Consider the following 22,240-nt stretch of genomic DNA (forward strand, 5'->3'; position numbering starts at 1 on the left):
ATTTTTTCTTCAATTTTGTTCAGCTTTTGGTTGATTTTGTACATTTTACTTATTATTTTGTGGATTTTTTTTATTCCTTTTTGTTCATTTTATTCATTACTTTAGCTGTTTTTGTTCATTGTGTTGCTAATTTGATCATTTTTACTTTATTCTAGCACATTTTTGCTCATTTTTTCCCATATTATTTATTTTTTTGTATTTTTTTTTTTTTCAGTAATTTTTGTTTATTTTTATTTATTAATATACATAAACCCAGTGTGTCCATCCACTGTCATTGATCCAACTCCATGAGTTTTACTGGTGAATCAATGTTGTAGAAGATGATGGTGTTTCCATGGTAACTACAGAGCCTCTGAACGTCCAAATGGGTCATATCTGATGACCATGAGAAGATGAAGAACTGTATTTTACACCAATTATTTCCATGTATTGACAGGATTAGTGGGTCAACAGGTATTAAACAGTTTAGATCAGTAGATGGTTCTGGTTAAAGGTGGATTTTTTGGTCTTTGAGGGTTAAACCTGCTCTAAAATGGGAAAAAGATGCCGTCTGTTCGGCTCTTCTGCAGAAACAAGGCGTCACAACATGATAGATTCATGTTTTCATGTGTGTCAAGGTCCAAACAGGTTCATGTTTTTTACATCAGATCTCATTGGTTTGACTTTCACACAGACTAATATTCGCTGTTAGCGTCATCCATATGCACTAGGATCCACTTCTATAGATGTTTGAACTGTGGAAACAGGCGTTTTAATCATATCCTTCTCACATAACTTCCTGTAATCTTTTTCAAAGTCAGAACCAACTGTTTTAGTCCAAATTTGGTTCAGATCAAACTGAAAAGTCTGGATGTTTGGACCAAATGAGGACGGAATAGAAGAGGACCTGTTCCTTTTGTGGATAGAAATGTTCAGACAATAGTGATGGATTTACCAATGAATCATTCAAAAGAACTGATCCGTGTCAGTGAATGAGTTGAATAGATTCAGCAGCACTTTGCTAATACTTTGTTTATCACATAAACGAGTCAGAATCACTCATTCAGTCGGAGGTGGAAGTGCTGTGTGACACACCGTGCAGCAGGTCGTCTCCACGGCAACATCTATGATTGTATTTCTAGCCTAGTTGCTGTTGGTGGACGGACTGAGCCGAGATAGTGAACCACAGAATGAAAGAGCAGCTGAGTAGAGCCGAGTCAGTGAATCGAGTCTGAATCATTCACCAATCGCTGACTCTTAAATAGTTCACAAATTGCTCACGAATTGATCACTCGCTGAATCGTTGACGAATCGATGAATGGTTCACAAATCAATGAATTATTGATGAATTGATGAATTGTTAAATAGTTCACAAAACGATGACTCGCTGAGTCTTTGACAAATCAATGAATCCTTGAAAAAGCAATGAATTGTTCACAAATTGATGAATCATTGATGAATCAATGAATTGTTCACGAATCGAATCGTTTACAAATTGATGAATCATTGACGAATCGATGAATCATTCACGAATTGATGAATCATTGATGAATCAATAAATCCTTCACGAATCGATGAATCGTTCAAAAATCAGTTAATTGTTCATGAATTGCTGACTCGCTGAATCGATAAATTGTCCATGAGTTGATGAATCGTTGATGAATCGATGAATCATTCATGAATAGATGAATCACTGAATCACTGCGAATCGCTGAGTCTATTAAACCACTGAACAAGACTAGATACTCCTACAGATAGATAGATAGATAGATAGATAGATAGATAGATAGATAGATCATACTAACTACAATTATCTATTGACAGTGGTACTACGTTAATATACTCGTGGAAAATCAGTATTAAGTTTTGTAATTTTTCAATTACATTATTCATAGATGGACAGAAAAGAGAGGTATTAGGGTTGTTTTTTGTTTTTTTTTTAAATTGGAGAATCAAATGAATTGATTCACAACAGAAAGAATTGCGTTTGTAAAAACAGTCAGACATCCCATCTCTATAAGACGACGACAACAACAACACAGTTCATATTCTCAGTCGTCTCTACTCTGGCGAAAACATAATTCTGAATATTTTGTTATTTTTGTAATAAATTCCCTTAAATCCTTCCAAATCTTTTACGCTGAACCTTTAACTTTGTGAAAATCCCACCAAGTTTGTCCCAGACGGAGCTAAAACAGTTCATTAACGTTCATTCAACCACATTTTGATCATTGATTCATCGTCTAGCTCCATTTTTCAGTCTCATTGAGGTGAAGATGTGAGAATTTCTTGTTCTCCCGCCAATAAACCTCTTTGGATTACACTGGATTGGACACAAATGTAACCGTGGACGCATAAACCACTAACAGGCATCCATCTGTATTCATTGACATTTTATGGAATGGGAAATATTCAAGTTATTTTACAAGTTGTGTTGTTCCATTATTCATCATTAATGTGCATTTGTAGCAGAAACAGCTCCTCTGGCATTAAATTATTTCTGATTCTTAAGTTTATCGGGGTCGTCAGGGACTCGTGTCTGGCATTATTTGTGCATTGTTTTATTTTATTCTACAGAATGAACATCCCTGGAGGCATTTCTGGTTTCACATTCCGCTCAAAAAGATCTTAAAATTCAGTTTAGAACCGAGTTACAGTGGGTAAGAAGTAACATTTGTCCAAAGATCTAAATGAGATTCAGTGGAGGCTCGTCAATAGAGGGCGCTAGGACGGGGTTCCGCCTGTCACACACGAAGAAGATGATAGGAATCAGTTAGAATAATTAATTAATAACAAATTAATAATGTTAAAGAAAACATGAATATTTAAATAAAGGAGCTCTGGGTAAAATCTGCATTCAAGGAGAGTTTAAATGTTTTGGGTCGTTTAGTGAATCAGTCAGGTCACATGATTCCTGTTTGGGGCAAAAATCTGCATGTGAGGCTATTTATCAATCAGTCAGTCAAATTTTGTTTATACAGTGTTACATCAGAACAAAAGTTATCTCTTGACACTACATTTAGGTGTGGTCTAGACCAGACTAGACCAGAATAGACAGTGGTTCTAAATGGACCAGGAGACCAGGAGACCCCCCTCCAATACAAGAGATAGGAGAGACTTAAGGACTGCCCACAGGAGACTTAAGGACCGCCCACAGGAGACTTAAGGACCGCCCACAGGAGACTTAAGGACCACCCACAGGAGACTTAAGGACCACCCACAGGACGAAATGTCACATCCCCAAAAGAATCAAGACCTTTGTCAGAAATGGAATGTCTCAAGATCATCTAAAACAGGGGTTATGATTAGGATGGACGGATGGACGGATGGATGGATGGATCAAGAGACAGATGGAAGGATGGACAGATGGATGGATGGATGGATGGATCAAGAGACAGATGGAAGGATGGACAGATGGATGGATGGATGGACGGACGGATGGACGGATGGACGGACGGACGGATCGAGAGATGGATGGAAGGACGGACAGATGGATGGATGGATGACGGATGGATGGATTGAGAGACGGATTGATAAATGGAAGGACAGACGGATGGATAAATGGATGGATGACGGATGGACTGATTGATCGATGGACTGACTGTATGTATTTATCCAAACTGGGACATTCCAGATGGGTTGCCTCCTACTGTTGCTGCTTTTCGGTGGTTCCTCCTTCAAATCCCTGAACTGCTGTAAAACTCTCCTCGTCTCCGTTCCTATTGGACTCATGAACTGTCATAAAGTCAACGGATTGATTGATCTGGATTGACGTGGATGTGGATCCGACAGGGCTGAAGCATGTGCTTGTCCTGCGGAGCTGACAAGTTCGATAAGCGCTCCGTTTTCCTGCGGCTGTCGGCCCTCAAACCTTCATCTCTAATATGACATCAATTTTTAATTAAAGGCCCAGGCAGCTCCGATGTCTTAAGTGTTCGTCAACGCTTTCTTCTTTTCTCCGTGTCTCCAGATCTAATATGCTCACTGCAGGAGTCTCCTCTGTTACGTGATTAAAGTCGGAAAATGGTCGTGCCCTTAGAACTAATTATTCTTCTGGCTAGTGTAGATCCAAGAGGAGGTGAGGGAGGGAAAAAGGTAATTTCACAAGAAACAAGCCATTTAACTGTAAATGAATAATTTACTGCAGCTTCTCAGGGGTCAGCGGAGCTCAGATCTGCACTGGATGAACTAATTCACTGCAACCGAGTCCACACCACAGTCTGTGAGGACTAGGGATGGGAATCGATAAGAATTTAACAATTCCGATTCCATTATCGATTTTGCTTATTGATCCGATTCTCTTATCGATCCTCATTGGATGCGGGAATAAAAGAGTACAAACGGGTGTGTTTGCATGAACTGTCTTTTATATTTCCATCTGCACAGAAAATATAACATATACAGTATGAACAAATAATAAGAACAGATGACGCAGGGCCCAGTCTGGGGGGGGGGGTACAGTGAAAGTGAAACTAAAGACACTTTACTAATTCCTCTATTGCCGCATTTCCACTACATGGAACCTGTTCAACTCGGCTCAGCTCGTCTCCTCGTCTTTTTAGACCATTTCTGCCTCAACACCATGTCGGCTACGTTCTGACCAAAACAATGCAGTGTACACGTGATGTCATCGCGCATGCGCAACGAAGGCAGAATCGATAAACAGGCAGACAAACGATTCCAAAGAATTGACCTACTGGGATCCGGTTCTCAAAAAGAACCAGCCCTCGATTCCCTTCCCTAGTTAGTGGTGTAAGAAAATATCAGTTCTGCAATATATCGCGATATTTCATTTCGCAATACTGTATCGATATTAAAAAGTACTGTACTGATATTTTTAGGTATTTATTCAAATGCAGATGTTGTGGAGGTTCATTTTGTTTTTTCTTCTTTGTTTATACATTATTTATTATTATTTAACACTCTTTTATTAAATAATGTTCGTTCCTTTGTTGGGATCGCACAAAAATACTTTTCTGGTGTTAGTTCTGAACTAATAGAATATGAACATTTGAACAGGATCTGAAACTGTAACGTCTGTAAAACACAATTTAAGTTTGAACACAGGAACATTTTTGTGATATAACATTAGATCCTGTTGGAATCAAATAAAAATATGTTTAGTATTTCTGCAGATTTCTAATTCAATTCTTCAAGGAAATAATCTTTAAAAAAAAAGAAAAAAACAGAAAATTGTGATTTGTATCGTATCACCAGTTCTTGCCAATACTGGCCAACATGATCCAAATCCCAATGCTAGGATCATGATACCACAGGGCCACGGACCCCTAAGGGTTAAATAATAATAAATAAACTATAAACAAGAAAAAAGAAAACAAAAAAAGAACCTCCACAATATCTGCATTTGAATAAACACCTAAAAATATCGATACAGCACTTTTTAATATTGATACAGTATTACGAAATGAAATATCGCGATATATTACAGAACCGATATTTTCTTCCACCTCTAGTCTCTGTATCTTAAACTCTCCTCCTAATCTGTCCTTTCTTTCTTTTCCTTGGTTTTTCCTGAATCCTCCTCTTCCTCCTCCTCTTCTTCATATTCCTCCTCTTCCTCCTCCTGCTCCTCCTCCTCCTCCTCCTCTTCCTCCTCCACCTCCTCCTCCTCCTCCTCCTCCTCCACCTCCTCCTCCTCCTCTTCCTCCTCATTTCGGACAGGTTCAGTTGTTGTGGTCCCCGTGGACTCCAGCTCATTCTGTATGCGCAGACAGAAGCCCGGCTCTGAATTGGCTATCAAATTTTTACATTATAAGATATCGACAAGTTGGCGGTGCGAAGAGGGAGGAGAGGGGCGGCGTGGAAGGGGAGGGTGGGGGTGGGGGTGGTTTCTTCCCTGATTTTCTCAAGGGAACGAAGCCGAGCAATGGGCTGATGGGACGGAGCTGATTAAAGCTCATACATACACCTGTCTGGGAAAAGCAGACACAAGCACCGGTTCACGTAGAAACAACCTCCGCTTCAGTTTCAGTCTTTTGGTTGAAGCTTCAGTGAAACACAAAATTAGTTCCTTGGTCCCTGTACGTCAGCATCTGTTCTATGTTGAGTCAATCCACAGTTGAATATATGAGGTTGTCAGGTTCTGTTCTATGTTCCAGTCCTGTGGTCTGGATGCAGATCAATCTAACTATAGAAGTGGGCGGGACTTACACTGGAGGAGAACTGAACTCATCCAATCACAGTCCATATGTGACTTCTATCAGTGATCAATAGGAACTAGACTGATATCTAGAACTATTTACATGTTCTAAACCATCGACATATAGATCAGTAGAAGGAAATGAACAGTTACAATATTTACAAAAATGAACAAATTAATCAACAAAATAATCAACAAAATGAACAAAAATGAACAAAATAATCAACAAAATGAATAGAATAAGTCCATATCTGACTTCTAAGAGTGATCAATAGGAACTAGACTGATAGCTGGAACCATTTACACGTTTTAAACCATCAACATATGGACCAGTAGAAGAAAAGGAACACCTAGAATATTTACGAAAATGAACAAAATAATCCACAAAATGAACAAAAATTAACAAAATAATCAACAAAATGAACAAAACTTAACAAAAATAATCTACAAAATGAACAAAATAATCAAACTAATCAACAAATTGAATAAATTAATCAAAAAAATTACCAAAATGAACAAAATAATCAACAAAATGAATAAAATAAGTCCATATCTTACTTCTAACAGCGATCAATAGGAACTAGACTGATATCTGGAACCATTTACATGTTCTAAACCATCAACATATGGACCAGTAGAAGGAAAGGAACAGTTAGAATATTTAAAAAATTAATAAAAAATTGAACAATCTAAAGTTCTCAAAATTGTGAGCTAGCTTTGTAGAATTGTCCCAAAGAGGCTACATAAAAAATTTAAGATGAATCCAAGCTGTAGTTTTGTCTGAGAGGATGTTTGAAGAAATTGCTAACGAAGATGATGATGAAGACAAAGACAAAGACATCAAAGACGACGACTGTGACTGCGAAGATGAACAAGGACGAAGACGACAAAGATGACGACTACAAAGACAACGATGACTATGAAGATGAACATGATGACAACATGGATGAAGACTGCAAGAATGACGAAGACGATGATGACGAGGCGGACGAAGACATCAAAGACGACGACTATGACCGTGAAGATGACGATAATGACAACGAGGATGAAGATAACAAAGATGGCAACTACGAAGACAGCGGTAACTATGAAGATGGAGACGATGACAACGACAAGGATGAAGACAACAAAGATGACGACAACAAAAATGTCGACAACAAAGATGATGATGACGACCATGTGGACGAAGACATCAAAGACGACGACTATGACAGCGAAGATGATGACAATGAAGACCACGAAGATGAAGACGATAACAAGGACAAAGACAGCAAAGACTATGATGATGACAAAGACCTCATTAAAGACTATAAACCAACAAAATATGGACCATTAAGAGTAAAGGCATGTTTTTAATAAATAAAAAAAATTTGTCAAGAATTCAAAAAATCTAAATTTTTTGAAACTGTGAACAAACTTTGTAGACATTCTCCCAAGAAAGATACATAAAAAATTTGAAATGGATCCAACCAGTAGTTTCATCAGAGAAGATGTTTGAAGAAATTGCTAACGAATATGATAACGGAAAAAACTGAAGTGTGTAATATCGGTTTTTCCATTAAATGACAAATGTGCTGATTTATTTATTTAGTATCGCAAGATATCATGAGAAGTCATTCCATAAACCTGTTGTTTGAAAGTAAATGTCTGTTGTTTTGAATCTAGAATGCTCGTTATCCTTCTATCCCGCACGAAATTCAAAAATCATTGGATTTCCTGGTGTGTCCACACATAAAGTGACATTGTAACATCCATCAACATCGTTCCATTTTGGGTTTTTTTGTTCACGAGACTCTAGTTGTGCAAAAAGGTCTTTCCATCGCCGTTTTGCGCAATATATCAATTTTGCTACATCCGCAAAACCACCTCTTGCAAGCACAAAAACTTTTCTTCGAAAAACAAGAGTTCGGTGAAATTACCGTTTTTCCATTAGATAAATTTTTATGCGCAAGTTATATTCATGCAATTTGAGGGTCAGTTGTGGAAAAGGAAAAGCGGGTACTGATGACAGGTCTGACTGCACCCCAGGTGTTGTCGGGACCAAGGTTATTATTGTTAACAAAAAGTTACGAAATGACGAAAACTGGAATTGAAAAAACATTTTTGTTAACTGAAATAAATAAAAACTATAATTAAAAGAAAAAAATGGTAACTAACTGAAACTGTATTGTGTACTTATAACACTAACTAAAACTGATAAAAATTATGGATAAAATTCCCTTTATTTTCATCTTTGTAAATGTTGGGTTGATTTGAAAAGGATTTATTTTATTTGAGCAATTTTAGCTGGCGGCACCGTACAGTACTGGACGGTCCGTCACTTGTGGTTTCCAGTCGTCTTCTGGTCCCCACTCTACCTGGAAACATGGAGACTAAAGTTGGGAGAAAACAGCAGAGTCCTGCCTGGGATTTATTTGAATATGACGACAGAGAAGAAGAGAAAAGATATTAAAAAAATCTCAAACCAAGCATTTAGAAGAAAACGAAAACTAATGAAAACTAGCAAACCTGCTGTAAAAACAAATTAAAACTAGAAAAGCACTCGGAGAGCACAGACCTCTGCCAAGGCAGATCAGTGCCCCCCTCTGATCACCACCAAAATTTAATCATTCGTTCCTTGTGCCAGTATCAACATTTCCTGAAATTTTCATCCAAATCCGTCCATAGCTTTTTGAGTTATCTTGCACACAGACAGACACACAGACACACAGACAAACCAACGCCGGCAAAAACAGAACCTCCTTGGCGGAGGTAACTAACTGAATTAGAGAAAAAAAAGTCAAAACTAATTAAAACTAAACTATAATGAAAAATCCAAAACTATTCGAACCTTGGTGGGACTGGGTTCGGTGCACAGATGTGCCCACATTTGTATGGTGAACATGAACAGGCCTGATTGCTCTGAAGCTCTGTTTAGTATGCCCTGCATGTCTGGAAGACTCCAAACCTTCCAAACACTATTTATTTGCATATGCCCAACAGCCTGGACAACGCTGAAGGACCAAACGGCTCAGCAATCTGCGAGCTGAATTTGGACTTTTTTCTGTTTAGTCGCACAGATGAAACTGAATGAGCAGGAAAAGAGAAATCTGATCACAAGTGCTTAGTCCCAAAACCTCAGATATGTGATACTGGTTTACAGACAACAGGTGTGAAACGCAGCACGCCTCAGCTGGATCTGCCACCGTCACACTCCAAACAACATGTGCGAGGTGTGCGAGTCTTTAAACTTCCTTATTGGGTTTAATTGGGATAATCACGGTTAAATGTGTCGGCATGTTATTCGCATTTTTAATTCGCATTTAATTTAAGTTTGAACACAGGAACATTTTGTGATATAGCATGAAACGTGTGAATCATAAATGTGTTTAGTATTTGTGCAGATTTCTGGTGTAATTCAATTTTTCTAGGTTATAATCTTTTAAAAAATAAACAAAACCAATAAAAAATTGCCTTTTTAATAGTATCATGATATGTCGTATTGTGGTCCTAGAATTGTGATTTGTATCGTATCGCTAAATTCTTTCCAGTACACATTCCTAGTTATTAGGGATGCACCGATACCACTTTTTTCCAGACGGAGTACGAGTACTTACATTTGAGTACTTGCCGATACCGAGTACCGATACGAGTACTTAATTCCATTCCAGTTGTTAGTTCCTTTTGTAAATGTGCTTTATTGTCATTGTCATTAGTCTGACTGGAACAAAGTGCTGCTACTGACATTTAATGTGTTGGAATGAGCCTTTGTCAATTAATCCACCAGGGGGCGCCGCTCTGAATTAACCATACTGGACAAATACCACGAAGAAGAGGAAAGTTTTTTGAGAAGAAGAAGAAGAAAGTCAGTAATAATAAACCTGTAGATGACAGAGGGAACACTAATGTGATACTAATGTTGCAGCGTTTTCTCTGGTAAGGTTTAAAAGTTTAGCTTCAGCAGGAAGAGAAAAGAGAAATGAGCCGGAGGTTTGGTTTTCACTTCCACTGGCGGCGGTCCGCACCGCTCTGTACTCCCGCTGGTATTCTCATTCTGTTTACTCATCCGCCAGCACCTGGAAAACAGATGGAATGTACGCAGAGGACGGACAGAACGCTGCGTCTGTATCTGTCTGTGTCTGAACGGTACTGTCAGTCAGCGTTACTTTTATCACCGTCATTTATTTGGTTCAGTCTCCACACTCTTCACACTCACACACATTATTCCTCCTCCTCGTACCTGCTGCACTGAACTGGGAATGTCACACGGCCGTAAATGGTATCGGTGCATTTGTATCGGATGTCTTTTACGAGTACGAGTACAAGTACGAGTACGAGTACACACACTGAGTATCGGAGCTGATGCCGATACTCGTATTGGTATCAGTGCTGATATTTGTATTATTATTATTTATGTTCTGCTTGTTCACATATATGTTAAATTTCATTGCATGTTCAGAATAAATCTCTAAATCAAAAAAGTCCAGATGAACATTAGTCAGAAAATGTTCAGATTTAACCATCGCTTCAACAACATGACTCTAAAGTGGAAAAGCCTTGAATAAGAACCCAGTATTTCCTGTCAAAATAAAGGTTATAAATTATTGCGAGTCATCGTTGGCCTATATTCTCGGGCGATTCGTTCTCAGTTCAGTTCAGAAACCACTACGCTCTGCAAAATCTGTTCCTATTATCCTTTTTACTGGAGTTGAAATGCTGTGTTTCAAGCTCAGCCCAACTGTGCGATGATCCCTGTGGCTGTGCTGGCTCTAATTGGAAACCCCTGGAAAAGACCACCGGGTCCATGTGGTGCTGGACACCAGCTCCAGTCTTGACCCTGAAAACCACTGTAGCGTCACTGGGCGGCACACTGGTCGACCAGCGCTGCATGTCCAGTCAGGCAGAACCCACTGTTTACAGAACGGGAAGGAACCCAGAATATAAATATGGACTGTTTCTGATGGATTCACTGGTTGGTTTTAACCCTTGAAGACGCTCGTGTCAGCGGTGCTACAGTTTTACACACTGTACAAAAAAGGAATGTAGAAAAAATAAGAAAATTAAAGTCATTATTGGGTTAAAATGTCTTATTTCAAGTAGGGATGTAACGATGAGTGTTGGGCAAATTACTTTAAAAAAGTAATTATTTATAGTGACTGGTTACTTTCCCAAAAAAGTCATTGAATTAGTAACAGAATTACTCCTTCATAAATGTAAGTAGTTACCAAGTAAGTAATTATTGCGTTACTTTTTGGAAAAACCTTCAAATATGTAAAAGGAAAGTGATTTTTGAGCGTGTTTCACGGGTCAGTTTCATAGAGTAGAACAGCAGACAGGTACTGCAGACCAGGACTGTGGGGGGGCTGGATCCAAGTCAGTTTGGGTTTTTTTTGTTTGTTTGTTGCTATAATAAACTTTTTTAAGCTTTTGTCACATATAATACTGATAATTAATGGACTGATATTGAAAGGTTTTTTTTAAACATTTAGCTGTGTTTTTACAGTGAATTCTTGTAAATAATTGTATTTAATAGTAATAGTGCTTTTTTGGAGGGTTCTACTAGTGTGTTTTGACATGTTTTTGTTGAGTTTAGACATGTTTTTATCCATATTTTCCAGTTGGTATAGTTCATTATTAGTTGTATTTTATCAGTAAATATTATATAAACATATATAAATAACAGAAAGTAAACACAGGCTGAAAGTGACCAGAAATTTGGAAATTCATTCTGAAAGTTTAGTTGTTTTTCATAATAAATATGATAAAAATGCAAGTCTTTTGTTTTTTTTTTAACTATAACACACTGTCTTAAGCAGTTATTACATATAATAATGATAATTAATGGACAGATATTGAGTTGTTTTTTTGTTTTTTTTACATTTAGCTGTGTTTTTGCAGTGAATTCTTGTAAATAATTGTATGTAATAATAACAGTCCTGTTTTGGAGGGTTCTACTAGTGTGTTTTGACATGTTTTTGTCTAATTTTACTGGGGGCAGGGGTTGCCTTTTTTTCATAGTTTTTATCTGTATTTTATAGTTTGTATAGTTCAATGAGAGCTGTATTTCATCTGTAAATATTATAGAAACCAGTGGCGGCTGCTCGTCTTTCAGACAGGGGAAGCTCATTGTCGGCTTACATAAAATAAATAAATAAATAAACAATTGTCAAGTTATTTAAACATACATTCGGCCCTCCGTTCCTTTTTAAGAAAATGCTCAGTGACCTTATCGTACCAGTAGGCGTCTTTTCCAGGACTGGACCAGTGTCCTCTGAATGTCCAGCAGAGCTGGGCTGCTCAGACGGCCTTGGCCCATTGTGTTGTGGGTGTCAGACTTCAGCCTTTATAAACAGATGCTCCTTTCACTGAGACCTAGCCGACAGTTTGATTGATTTAACTATCTACAAAACGATATTAAACTCGAAAAAGAAATGATTAAATTATGGAACTGACACAAGAAAACGCTGAAATTATGTTAAATTGAAACAAGGAAGTTCAATGAGTGTGTTTTATTCACAGTGCAAGAAATGAACGAGTAATTTCGTAGTGGTTTCTCTCTCTCTTTCACAGCAGAATGTGTGACGGTATTAAACTGAACTGTGTCAGTGAAGGAGCAGATCTGAAAACAGCTGTCAATCAAACAGGATTCAGCCTTTTGACTGATCCTCCAATCAGCACGTGGGATTCTGGCGTCCAGCCCGGCCGAGCTCCGCCCACAGCTCCATTCACCCCCAGAGACGCCCGGCGTCCGGGGGCGGGACAACATCGTGGCATTTATCCAATTACCGTCCAGTTTAGAGGCAATGAAAAAAACAGTTCCACTCAGTCCCATTGAAGCCCAGAGACGGACACAGTCTGCAGACACATGCACTGAGCAGAGATGGAGGAGAAAACAGAGACACGGGAACGGAGGAGAAGTGAACAACAGCCAGTCTGTTGGTTTGTGATAAAACTGATTCTGAACAAACTCATCTGTGAGATGAACGTGTTCGAACACATTTGTATTCAATAAAATGTCAACACAACCGAACAGATTTAACCATTTAATTTTCATAATTTTAGGGGAAGCCGAGCTTCCACTGCAGTCTGAGAGAAATGGCCACTGATAGAAACATGTAAATGACAGAAAGTAAACACAGGCTAAAAAGGACTAGAAATCTAGAAATTCATCTTGAACATTTACAGTTGTTTTTCATACTAAATATGATAAAAATAAAAGTCTTTTTTCTTCTTTTTTTACTATAACACACTGTTTTCAGCATTTATTCCATGTAATAATGATATTGTCAGATATTGAAAGTTTCTGAAAAAAAGTGCCAGAGAATTGACCAAAAAAGCTCATTTTCTGACCCTTTTATTGCAGAAACCCATGAGCACATGACGGCGGCGGCCTGTAATGGTGGTGTTTAAAAGGGTTAAGCGGGGAGCCGGTGGTATCAGGAAAGCTTTGGTTTCTTTTAACGGCAAACGGCAGTGACAGCCTAGTGCTCCCTCTTCAAATAAACCACGTCCCTCGGCCCCACGTCGCCGTCTCTAATATTGTTTGGCTCTGACGGATCCAGAAACAATGAAAATGCCATTCTGTATTGACACAACAGTTTGCATTTTCCCTCCACAGTAATCCAACTTTCGCTCTCGCCTGTTGGAGCAGAATCTCTTTGAAATTAAAACGTTTCTTATGGATTTTCCTTCTTTCGTTGTGAAAGTCAAACGCGTCTTTATCTGGATTCCCCCCTGGGAGTTCCACCCACTCGTTCCACTCAAGGCTACGAATCACTCTTCTTTAAGCTGTGCGCTGTAATCCACCCGTCAGTATCCGACCCGACGCACAAACACACTCGTATTCTTGGCGGGTCTGCTCCGTTTCCCACAATGCATTGCCACAGTGAATGGTGTTGGTTTGGAGTGGACGGCGTTCTGAGTGTCAGGACAGTTGTGAAGGGCTGTCAGTGTGTCAGGCAGGACGCTTTCCTTCTGTCTGTCTGTGGCTTTGGGGGGGGGGGGGTCTGTGTTTGATTTGTCAGTGGGTGGTCAGGGGGGAAGAGGCGCACCTCTGGGGTCATTCCTGCTGTGCTGCTGAATAACTCAAGCTGTTTTACACCACAGACGGGAAGCACCGGAGCCGAGCCACGGGCCTACACTGTAAAAAATATCTGTCATTTAACAGAGGACCAAAAGAACCACACCAGGGTTTGTCCAGCTGTGTGTGTGTGTGTGTGTGTGTGCGTGTGTGTGTGTGTGTGTGTGTGTGTGTGGTGGTGGTGGTGGGGGGGGGGCATGTTTAACTACCACTGTAACAATTACCAGTATAACAATAAACCACAGTAAAAATGCAGACGGTTACACTGTAAAAAAATCTGTAATTTGTATCAGCATGTTGAACTGGATTTTTATTAGGAAAAGTGTGTGGTGTTTTAATATATACACTGTAAAAAACATCTGTCATTTAACAGAATTTTCACTGTTTATTTTACAGATTTTTCCTGTATTTTTAAGAAACAGGAAAATATCAATGAAATGACAAAAATACTGTGATTTTACACGTCAAATGTTAAATAACACGAAAAAAACTGTAACTGTGAATAACCATAAAATTTCAATTTTTAATTTTTTTTTTCTTTTTTCACAGAAAAACACAGTTAAAATACATTTGCAAATGTGTCATAATTTCACAAATATTTCTTTTCTATTTATGAGATTAAACTGTTAATTTAAGTTTAATACTGTTAAAAAAAAAAATAAAATCAGATAAAATTACTGACAATTAACCGTAAAAGAAGTATTTGTTCTGTCAGTTGAACCAGACTTGTTTGTTAATTGACAAATATCTTGTGTAATTACAGGAGGTTTCACAACAGAAATGTTGAATAAATGTATTTTTGTGAATGTATAACATGTATAAGCACTGATAAACTGTCCAAATACAGTTTTTATCAGTGGATTGGACAACTGAGTCTCATTGAAAAGTATTTATATATATATTTATAGGGAATTTGATTGTTTTAATACATGTAAATATTCTTTATTAAACATTAATAAGTAAAAAAAAAAAAAAAAGCCAAATCTTACATAAAGTTAGAGCAAAAAACTGTATTTTAATAATGGAAAATTTCCGTATTTTGATTAGATGGTTATTTTCCGTTATTTAACAGTATTTTTTCGACACCCCTGCTGCCGGAATATTACTGGGTTTTTTTTGTTTTGTTTTTTTTTACTTTTTTTTTTTTTTTTTACAGTGTGGACTGGACCAGGACTTTACAGAAGAAAAAACATCAGCAGCTGACTTTAAGTCTACATGGATTGGACATACACACCACTGGAACCCTTTAACTAGGGATGCACCGATACCACTTTTTTCCAGACCGAGTACAAGTACAAGTACTTACATTTGAGTACTTGCCGATACCAGTACTTAATAATCCCATTCCAGTTGTTAGTTCCTTTTGTAAATGTGCTTTATTGTCGTTGTCATTAGTCTGACTGGAACAAAGTGCTGCTACTGACATTTAATGTGTTGGAATGAGCCTTTGTCAATTAATCCACCAGGGGGCGCCGCTCTGAATTAACCATACTGGACAAATACCACGAAGAAGAGGAAAGTTTTATGAGAAGAAGAAGAAAGTCAGTAATAACAAACATGGAGACGACAGCGGTAACACTACACTGTAAAAAAAAAAAAAAACATGTAAAAAACAGTAATATTCCGGCAGCAGGGGTGCCAAAAAATACTGTAAAATAACAGTCTCATGAAAATACGGTAATTTTCCATGATTAAAATACAGTTTTTTGCCCTAAATTTACATGGGATTTTGCTTTTTTTATTTTTATTTTTATTTTTAAACTTTTTAATGTTTGATAAAGAATATATATATATATTTTTTTTGTTTGTTTTGTTTTTGTTTTGTTTTGTTTTTTGTTTTGTTTTTGTTTTTTTTTTTTGTTTTTTTTGTTGTTTTTTTGTTTTGTTTTTTTCAATGAGACTCAGTTGTCTAATCCACTGATTAAAACTGTATTTGGACAGTTTATCAGTGCTTATACATGTTATACATTCACAAAAATACATTTTTTCAATATTTTTGTTGTGAAACCTCCTGTAATTACACAAGATATTTGTCAATTAACAAACAAGTCTGGTTCAACTGATGGCACAAATACTTCTTTTACGGTTAATTGTCAGTAATTTTATCTGTTTTTTTTTTTTTTTTTTTTTTACAGTATTAAACTTTAAATTAACAGTTTAATCTCATAAATAGAAAAGAAATATTTGTGAAATTATGATACATTTGCAAATGTATTTTAACTGTATTTTTCTGTGAAAAAAGAAAAAAATTCTTTTAAAAAATAGAAATTTTATGGTTATTCACAGTTACACTTTTTTCGTGTTATTTTACATTTAACATGTAAAATCACAGTCTGTTTTTGTCATTTCATTGATATTTTCCTGTATCTTAAAAATACAGGAAAAATCTGTAAAATAAACACTGAAAATTCTGTTAAATGACAGATTTTTTTTTACAGTGTATTTATTAAAACACCACACACTTTTCCTAATAAAAATCCAGTTCAACATACTGATAGAATAGACTTTGTTCTTTCCATAGACATCTGAGCATGCTCAGTTCACCCCCCACCACCTGTGAAATGGGAGTTAAAACACAGCAGTGAGTGAGACCGACGCACTGTAAAAAATAGACGATTTATTGGACGAATACCACGAAGAAGAGGAAAGTCAATACTAACAAACATGGTGATGGCAGAGGAGGTTTTACTAATGTTCATAGTGATAAAGGTAGTCGTCAGTGTTTCTGCAAAGGATGCTCTTCAAATCTCAACACTGCCCCCCCCCCCCCCCCCCCCCCCCCCCCCCCCCCCCCCCCCACCCCCATGGTTCCCGGTGGTACTGCAACATATTATCTGGGTTCATATCAGAGGACAGACAGAAATACAGACAAATGAATCGGTCTCCTATTTTTTTTTGGGGGGGGGGGGTTGCTCATGATGACGTCAGGGGGCGTCTGTTCTAAAACCACAGCTCTAACTGGTGCAGTGAGGAGCTTCTCATTTCTTTTCCATCCATGTCAGAACATCCCCTGTGGTCGTGGAAAAGTGTAACTGCATCAAACAAAGAAAACAACAAAGCAGACTGAAGAAAATACTGTGATAGAGTTCAAAACTGTCCAATACATTATTAAAACTAAAGGATAGATGGGAACCCTCATCTTCAAGAAAAAAAACGTACTTGGGGAAAAAACATCAAATCCATCTGTAGTATTGAGCTGAATTCTGGTCTGTTTTAGTGTTTCTTTGTAGTTTTGTGTATTGTTAATATTTCTTTGTATAATTTTGGTGTGATATTTAATACAGTTTTTTTATACAGTGATATTTTTATACAGTGTTTTTGCACATTAAGTGTTTGCTGCTAAAAACAAACAGAACTGATTTCCACTGTTCCTGTAACAGTGAAAGCAACTGGTTCCAGATACAACAAGCCCCGCCCCTCATATGGAATGGAGCTTATTTTAGAATCGATTCAGCTGATGTCATCATATCTATGCATGTGCTGACGTCGGCAAATCAGCTGCCTCTATACATGCACCAAGTCTGAAGTAAACTGAAACAAAATTGATGTTTTACAGAAATTTGAAATGTCGCCCATTATAGATACAGTCGGCAGCGACGTCACGGCCGGGGGTCAGGGAAACCCGAGGGGGAAAACAATCCTTCCCCTCGTCCGCTATAATGTAAAAATGCGGCGTTTCAGTTTCATCCACCCCTTGTTTTCTTCAGTTTCTTGTTCATTTAATGACTTTTTTTTTTTTTTTTTTTATGCCTGGTCCAACTGAAGGTCCATGTGTTTGGACAAATATAATGATACCAACAGAAACAGCTCATAGTAGTTGAATTTCACAGCTGATATCTATCCATTGAACATGTTTTCTTGATAATAATAATAACTTGATAAGTCACTCCATTATTATGTTAACAGCAAAAAGTTACTGATCTAAACTGTTTAATACCTGTTGATCCATTAATCCTGTTAATAACTGTAAGTAATTGCTGTAAAATACAGATTTGTTTTTGTAATAGAACAAAAAAAAAAAAAACATGTTTAAACTGATAAAATGGACTATTTTAAGGGAGAAAGACAATAAAATGTACAAAATACTCATAAAATGAGGGGAAAAAAGACCAAAACTTCTTCACCCACCCCTTGTTTTCTTCAGTTTCTTGTTCATTTTAATGCCTGCTCCAGCTAAAGGTCCATGTGTTTGGACAAATATAATGATACCAACAGAAACAGCTCATAGTAGTTGAATTTCACAGCTGATCTCTATCCATTGAACATGTTTTCTGGATAAACAACCAAAATCACTTCAGTTCTTCCGTCAATATCTTTGTCATTATACTGACAAAACCAGTGCTTTTAGACGTTCCATGTTTTCTTTTCTGTCTGTTTCAGTCACATGACACACAGGCGTTAGTAAGGCTAATGACGTTCATTTTGTCTTCTGTTAATTTAAATATACTTTTTTTTTTCTTTCATTCAGACAAGGCTCGACAGGCTCTGATTGGTCCATCGAGTCGATCAGCTGATAAATGACACGTCAGCAGCAGTTCGTTGGAGGAAGAACGGAGTCGAAACAGTCAAACAGGTAACATCCAAAAACTAGAAAAGTACTCGGAGAGCGCAGACCTCCACCAAGGCAGATCAGACCCCCACCCACCACCACCACCACCACCACCACCACCCCTGATCACCACCAAAATAGAATAATAATTTGTTACTTGTGCCAGAATCGACATTTCCTGAAAATTTCATCAAAATCCATCCATAACTTTTTGAGTTATTTTGCTAACAGTTAAACAAACAAACAAACAAACAAACAAACAAACAAACAAACCCCAATGAAAACATAACGATACCTTGTCTGAACAAAAGAAAAAAGAAAAGTAATTACAGGAGTTAGTGCTTGATTGCATAACCATTGTTTTTAGTGACTTTTGATGGTTTAAGAGTTTTTCTGCGACTGTAAGTAAATGGGAGAAAAAAAAAAAAAAGATTTAAAAAATTCATAAAAAATTTGAACTTTGACCTACTTTTCCCAAAATGTGACCATATCTGTTCCAGGTCATTGGTATAAACCAAATTTGGGATTAATCCACAGACTGCATTAGCATTACAGGTAAGGGTGAGGATGACCCCCACCTGATCCAGGGTGGGGGGGTGAGAAAAACGTAGAAAACTTCTATGTAAAGATCTGCTTTTATGTCAAATATTTGAATATAGTTTTAATTTATTACAATTTTAATTGCCTAATATTTGGAACCAGTATTCACTTTTAAAGTCTTTGAAAAGGTTTGTTAAGCATCTGTGTGTTATTTATGCAATAAATTATATATGTTTTTCAAATCAGATTTTATATTTTTTGTGTGTTTTTTGGCCTTTTGTGTTTTTATAGTCGGTTAAAGTGAAAAATAATAGACAGATGAGATAGATGAAATAGTGCTGAAAAACAAACAAACAAACATGGGTATAGGAAACATTTCTATATATAGTATATAAAGGCAAAATCAGAAGTGCTCAAAAATGGACAAAACAGGCTCAGACCCCTAAAGGTTAAAGGTTAAAGGTTAATTCAAAGCCGATGCTACACTGACACATTACCGCCCTCTAGTGGCCAACGCTCAGGCCTATGGCTCTGCTCTCCAAACACCAGTAAACATCTGTTATTGTCCAATCAGCCGATGTGACATCATCATCCACTGACCCCATGTGACTTATCGATGGTGAGAAACCACCGTCATTGTGTTTTTTCCATTAAAGCTCTACCTACTGATGTGGCATTTCTCACAGCACTTAGTAAAAGTTTGAACATGAACAACCCGCCTCCCTCCAAAGCCCCGCCCCCTTCCCTCTGCCTGAGCTCTGAGGCTCCTCCTCCTCTCTCCTCCTCTCACCTGATGCGCGATGGAAACGGAGGAGGAAGCAGATGCGGAGGTCCGGTCCGTTTTGGCGTGTCCGCGGACCCCTCCCTCAGTAATCAGATGCATCATCCACCTGCCGCGGGCCCGCGGCTCCTGTTCCATCAGTAGACCTGTTCCATCAGTAGACCTGTTCCATCAGTAGACCTGGTCTGTGCAGTACTGGGTCAGGGTCTTCACTGCAGTGCCCAGGGGATGGGCACGCACACTGTGAACGCGCAGCCTCCGCGAATTTTCCGTGGACATTTGAAGTTTCCTAGTCCATACAATTATCATCCTACATCATCTTACATGTGTGACAACATGTGCATGTACCTGTATGAGTCCCACCGTCATAAAAGCTGAGCTTTATGCAGACCTGTTCAGTCCAGTACAGCTGACTTCCGGACTTTTATCTCCATCCTTCATTCATCAGACTCCCGTTTGTGCCCCTCAGTTGTCGTTTCTGTTCATAAATCCGTTTTTTTCCCTTCCACATGTGCATGTCAGTTCTATCCAAACACATCCTAGACAGTAGACTGTGGTCAGTGACAGGAGAAGCAGCACCAGTGAAGCGTCAGATTCAGAGGGATGTCGGATGTGAGACGGCGGTAGTGGATCAGATGCTGGACGGCCGTAATGGATGATTGACAGGAGGCTCAGTCAGGTTCGGCCAATTATTTTATTCGGACCGACTAAAATGATTGGTCAGACTTTTATCAGAAATATATGAGAATTAAACATTTTTGAGTTTCAATACCTGGTGGATTTCTTTTCCATTTTAGTTTGACACACACTTATTAGGAGCATTTTAAGATGACAAAAGAAAAGTGTAAAAATGCCACAACATACGGTATAGCTTTAATTTGTCACTTCTGATCAGCTGATTTAATACCACGGCACGGAAACCGGAATAATAAACGAACACTGCGAGAAAACGTTCAAGTACGATGAAAAAGAGTGTGTTGGTGTCCCTTCAACAACATGACTTTTAAGGAGCAAAAACACCAGACGTACAAAGGCAAACTAAGTGCGACTGTACTGTGATAATATATTCACAGGGTAATAACATTTGGTAATTAGGGAATCTCTGAAGACTTTCTTAAACGACCCCGGGGAGAGTTTGGGAAAAGATTAAACCAGTTGAATCCCAGACTCTAAATGAGGCATCGAAAGGTTTAGAAAGCAGAATAAAGATGAGCACCGCAGACACTCTGGAGGAGGAACCACGACAATATGAACGGAAATATATATGAACGGAAATATATATGAACGGAAATATATATATGAACGAAAATAAATATGAACGAAAATAAATATGAACGAAAATATGTATGAACGAAAATATGTATGAACGAAACAATATGAATGTAATGAGTATAAACTAAAATATATAAATGAAACCATATGAACTAAAATATATGAACCAAATGCATATGAACTAAACAGTTTCTATAATGTATAGATTGGGGAATGGTCGGAAGTTGTTGTACAGACGATTGTCACTAAACAGTTAAAAGATAAAAATCCCAGCAGGAGTCCATCATGAGCAAGAAAAATAAACAAGTCTGTATGTTTTTACTGCTTAAGATGAGATAATGTAATATAAGATGAGATAAGGTTAAATAAGATAAGATAAGATAAGATAAGATAAGATAAGATAAGATAAGATATGGTTAAATGAGATAAGGTAAGATAATGTAAGGTAAAATAAGATAATGTAAGATAATGTAAGATAAGGTTAAATACAATAAGGTAAGACAAGATAAGGTTAAATAAGATAAGGTAAGATAAGATAAGGTTAAATAAGATAAGATAAGATATGGTTAAATAACATAATGTAAGATAATGTAAGATACCGTTAAATAACATAAGGTAAGATAATGTAAGGTAAAATAAGATAATGTAAGATAATGTAAGATAAGGTTAAATACAATAAGGTAAGACAAGATAAGGTTAAATAAGATAAGGTAAGATAATGTAAGATAAGATAAGGTTAAATAAGCTAAGCTAAGCTAAGCTAAGCTAAGCCAAGCTAAGATAAGATAAGATAAGATAAGATAAGATAAGATAAGATAAGATAAGATAAGATAAGATAAGATAAGATAAGATAAGATAAGATAAGATAAGATAAGATAAGGTCAGACAATATAAGATCAG

The 22,240-nt window shown here is 37.5% G+C and overlaps 1 protein-coding gene across 1 annotated transcript in view; it reads right to left on the reverse strand.

Annotated features, from left to right (window-relative positions):
• Positions 1-22,240, reverse strand: part of LOC115424670 (neurexophilin-1-like) — a 122,610-nt gene that overhangs the window by 81,952 nt on the left and 18,418 nt on the right. The gene's annotated exons all lie outside the window — the stretch shown is intronic.

The sequence above is a fragment of the Sphaeramia orbicularis genome, chromosome 8 (assembly GCF_902148855.1).
Source record: "Sphaeramia orbicularis chromosome 8, fSphaOr1.1, whole genome shotgun sequence".
Taxonomy (NCBI): Eukaryota; Metazoa; Chordata; class Actinopteri; order Kurtiformes; family Apogonidae; genus Sphaeramia; species Sphaeramia orbicularis.